Source organism: Castor canadensis, chromosome 5, assembly GCF_047511655.1.
Source record: "Castor canadensis chromosome 5, mCasCan1.hap1v2, whole genome shotgun sequence".
Lineage (NCBI taxonomy): Eukaryota > Metazoa > Chordata > Mammalia > Rodentia > Castoridae > Castor > Castor canadensis.
In genome coordinates, this window is record NC_133390.1 from 151,528,211 (window position 1) to 151,533,329 (window position 5,119).

Sequence of the window (5,119 nt, forward strand, 5' to 3'; positions counted from 1 at the left end):
CCTCAGTATTTTCAAGCTTATTAGATAGCAATAGTTACTTAGAAAAATTTAAAACACAGGCTCCTGGAGACTACTCTGGACCTGGTGGACAGAAAGTAGCAAAGAGGAAAAAATGATTGGGGCCAAGAAAAAATAAAACTGGAAAAGGGGAATGACATTTGGGAGATTCAGGATCAGCTTAACCAGAAGTGGCTCGCATACATAGGAAGCTACACTTGTATTACCTACGCCTCTGGCCTCTGCCGTGTGCAGTCTAAACAAGAAAAGGGGAGCCTGGGGTGAAGCTCAGTGGCAGAGCACTCATCTAGTGTGCATAAAGCCCTGGGTTCCGTCCCAGCACTAAAAAAGGGGGGAGGGATAGAAATAGATGCCAATTGCCTTGAGCTTATAGACTGTGCACAAGTATTGAAATGTTATACTGTACCCCACAAATACATACAGTTACTATGTGGCAATTAAAAGTAAAATATATTCTGAAATTAAAGGATAGAATTTATGATAAGGATGTGGATACATCCTTATAATATAGAAATTCAAAACTGTGCTTAGACTGTAGGAATGACTGGAATCAAGTTGAACAAATGAGAAATTCAGACAACAGGCAGCCTCTCCCTCTGTCTTCACTTCCTTTGCATTCTTGCTTTCATCCTCCTTCTCTTCCTTTTTTTTGTTTTCTGTCTGCAGATTGGCTTCCTCTGTTTTTCCAGCTTTGTGGCAGAAGATGACTACAGTAGTGTGTTGGAACTTGCTCTTACAGACCTCTCTCTATTATATTTTGTAGTGCTGGGGATGGAACCCAGGACCTTGGGCATGCTGTGCAAGCTGTGCTACACCCCTCCCTCTTACTTACTCTTGAAGTCAATTGTTCTTTTCAAGAATTTTGTAGGCCAATTGGTAAATAGAACCATTATTAAAATAAAATTTTAGGTCTGGATATGTGGCTCAAGTGGTAGAGTGCCTCCTTAACAAGCACAAGGTCCTGAATTCAAACTTTAGTATTGCAAAAAGAAAGAAAGAAAGAGATAGAGAAGGGGGGAGAGGAAGGAGGAAATTAGTATTTTTCTAGTGTATATATATATATATATATATATATATATATATATACACACACACATATATATATGCTCTGAAAGTTATTTATATCTATGTCAAAAATGCTAAATAATGATGTAGCACTGCGCATCTCTATCCAATACTATGTTCAGTGACTTCATGTTGGTAGCTTCAGGTTGGCCATAATGGGAATATTTATGCTACAGAAATTGGCAGACAAAATCAGAGATTTTTTATTATTTGGTTGATTGTCAAAACTTAAGAAAGTTGGGTTAGGAGTGTTAGTGCATACCTGTAATCCCAGCTACTCGGGAGGTGGAAACCAGGAGGATGGTGGTTTGAGGCCAGCATGGGCAAGAAGTTAGTGAGACACTAACTTAATCTCACCTTAATCTCAGCAAATAAGCTGGGCATGATAGCACATGCCTGTCATCCCAGTTGTACAGGAGACAGTAGTAGGAGGAACACAGTCCAAGGCTGGAAGAGGTAAAAGGCATGAGAGTCAACCAAAAAAAACAAAACTAAAGCAAGCTGGGCTCTGGTGGCTCACACCTATAATGCTAGCCACACAGGAGGCAGAGATGAGGAGGATCAGGGTTCAAAGCCAGCACAGGCAAATAGTTTGTGAGACCCAGCTGGTAGAGTGGCTCATGTGGTAGAGTGCCTGCAAGCGTGAAGCCCTGAGTTCAAATCCCAGTACTGAAAAAAAATTAAGGAAAAAGGGTTGGGCATGGTAGAGCACTTGCCTAACAAATGTGAGACCCTGAGTTCAAAACCCTAGCACCAGCAGGGCGCCAGTGACTCACACCTGTAATCCTAGCTACTCAGGAGGCAGAGATCAGGAGGATCAGGGTTCAAAGCCAGCTCGGGCAAATAGTTCAAGAGACCCTATCTCTAAAAAAACCCACCACAAAAATAGGGCCAAAATCAAAACCAAAACCAAAAGAAAAAATTAAGAAAGTATTGGTGAAACGTTAACAATGCAGAGTATATTTAAAACTGTTTGGCCTTTGAATTGGATTAGCACAAAAATTTGATGAAATATTCTCCTAGTGTTCATAAGCTATTATTTTGAGCAAAGTCCTTATAGCACTGATTAACAAGTGAAGCTCTAGAATATGTTTTTGTCATTTTACTTTTGCTTTCTTTGATAACAAGTGAAAATTTCAATCACCACTCATACTGGAACTACACTGTTGTCAATTGCAGCCGGAGCTTTACTACAAATATGAGTTCAACAAAAATCAGCAGAAGGGTTCTGCTAGAACCAACTGGCTATGTGGGATTCAGAGTATTACGTGTTTTGTAATCTGTGTAATTGTATGCTACATATCCTCTAATCAGTAAAATTTGTAGTAAACCTATATACTAATATAGGTATACATTAATTTTTCCCTGGTGAGTTGGCTATTAAACATCTATCAGCACACCACAGGACGGCAACATCACTTCCAAAGTAACGTGCCTCTCATTTCTTTTTTTTTTTTTAACACAGTGAAAACATTATTTATCTAAGTAAGCCCAGTGCATCTCCTTTATGGGTAAATCATAGGCCGCAGAGAGCCCAAAGCTTGATGGCATTCTGTTCAATGACACGATGTACCTGCAAAAACGTCTCTGCTTCTTGTCTTAACTTTCATCCTACATACAAACCCAATTTCAAAATCAATTAATTATTTTGGTCTAGGACATCTCAGAATTTTCACACCAGAAGACTTTGTTTCTGAGAGCCTTTTCTACTCCTCCCACCACTGATCCACCCCATTAATCTCCATTAATGCAGAGTGGCAATGCCCCCAAAAGAAGAATCAAAGAACTTAGTCCCAAGATCTCAGCACTCTGGAAGGTTCACTCAGCCTTTGGCATGTGTGAATACATCTTTTGTGGTAGGACTGGGGCAATCAAAATGGATGAAGAAAAGCTATTATTATCTGTCCACAGAAACAGTTAAAAACAGTGATATAAAAGATTAACAAACCAAATATAAATCTAATACCATTCTGCATTTCCAGAATTTGGTTCCAGACTTGCACAGTCTTCTTGGTCAACCACCCGCCAGCATTTTCTGCAACTTCTATGAAGTACTTTTATTAAATTATTAAAACTGCTGTTTTGACCATAAGTCCATGTATTGCAATGATACGGAAATCAATTTACTCAATCATTATTCTGTACTGCACTCACCAGTGAGGCAAGTGTGGAGGAATTAAACATGGAACAGAAGTCTCTCACTTTAAACCAGACACCGCAGTTCTCAAACTAAAATCATGAGAAAAGGGAGGGAACATGAATACTACATACCACAAGACTGTTTGGTCAGAGCTTAGGAAAAGTTTTTAAGTACCTAACCAAGCACTGCCTTCAGTCCAGTGAGTACAAATTCCAGTACAAATTCCATGCATTTCCACAAAAACACAAGTCACTGGCGCTCACCAATTACAACCAATGCAATCCCGGTGTCCACCTCCCAGACCTGTCCCATCACCTCCAGCTACAGGCTGTTGTTGCCAACTGCTGCTCTGCTGTGGCCTGCAGCTGTTGAGTCTCACTCTGGAGGGCACTGGGGTGACCTGCTTCCTTTCACTGTGCATATGGTTCTCCTGCCTCTTCAGATCCCACGCCTTGGCAAAGGCCCTGGTTCAGGCTTTTCCCCGCTGTGTCTCTGCTCATGCTCCTTGAGGTGACTTGTGTTTGAAGGCTTTGTCCCTCATAAGGTCTCTTGTTACTGTGAACTCTCTCCTGCTTCTTTAAGTCTGGGGTGTGGCTAAATGATTTCCCACACACCTCTTAACGGTAGGGTTTATACCCCGTGTGGATTTTTAGTTGTTCCTTCACATGAGCCTGTGTGATGAAACCTTTTGTACACATTTCACAAACAAATGGCCTGTCCACTGTGTGGACTTTTTCATGCTTCCTCAATCTGCCTTCGTCAGAAAATGTCTTACCATAGGCTTGGCATACAATCTGCTCCCGATGGTGACCTTAACACTCAAACTTCATCTCACTGGCGGCTGTCATCCAGGTGTTTGTTCATCTTTCATTTCACTCATTTCATCACTAAATGTTAAGGCTTGAGGGGTCTGGGACCCTAAATCTTTGGACTCTGGAGTCTCCATGGATTCTACTTCCTGGCCATAGCAATTCACTTTTCCAACCTCCTCACTTCTAGTTCTTTCAAAATTGCTTCCTGAACCCTGAGCGTGGTGGTGGCTGACTTGCTGTCCTTCTGTCTTTGGGGGAGTGCCTTCTACCTTAACACTGGAAGGACCGTCATCCTGATCCCTGATCTCTTCCACATCATCATCCTGAGTGTCAGCAGTGTCTCCAATGGGGCCATTTATTTTGAAGAATTCTTACTCTTTGGCCGTTATTTTCACTGGGACTAGAAACGTCCTGTAAAAATCAGATACAAGAATCTGACCCGATGACATCAAATTAACATCTTCCTTTTTCAGGGAAATCTGTGCGTGTACATGTAGTTCAGGACCTCTTCAAACGTCAGAAGGAAGGAAATCTCTCTATGACTGAAGAACTATCCACCTCCAGCTTCTTGAAGTAGGTGCTGCAGGCGGCAAGGACACATCTGTGTGCTCTGAATTTTACTTCCTCAGCCACAATGGTGATATCACAGAATTCTCCCTCCAGGAGTTGTTTATTAGGGTTTTCAGAAACAGAGTTTTATATGATCATCATCATTATATTTAGTTGTTTCAGACATACTGATGAAAAACTCCATGAACAACTCAGGCTATTATCTTAATGCCTTGAATACCAAAATCTTCAGATCAGAATAACTGATTGGGGTACACTAGACCTGCACCCTGGCACAAACACAGACACACGCCCTGGGCTCGGTAGGTGGCAGTGTTTTGGATTTTTTTTTTTTTTTAGTTTGGGAAGGGGGCGGGGTGAGGGGAAATCATGCAGGAGCACAGAATGTCTAGCTGCCAGTGAACACCCCCACCGACCCCCCTCCCCTTGCATCCTTGGTGCGGGTGGGGGGAGGGGAATGCACGGAACCCAACGCGGCCAGCGGCCTCTTAAGTGGGCAAATACAGAAAGGCAC

The 5,119-nt window shown here is 42.0% G+C and overlaps 1 pseudogene; it reads right to left on the bottom strand.

Annotated features, from left to right (window-relative positions):
• Positions 1-3,534: 3,534 nt before the first annotated feature.
• On the bottom strand, positions 3,535-4,846 carry LOC109695681 (zinc finger and BTB domain-containing protein 14 pseudogene; annotated as a pseudogene).
• Positions 4,847-5,119: the final 273 nt, after the last annotated feature.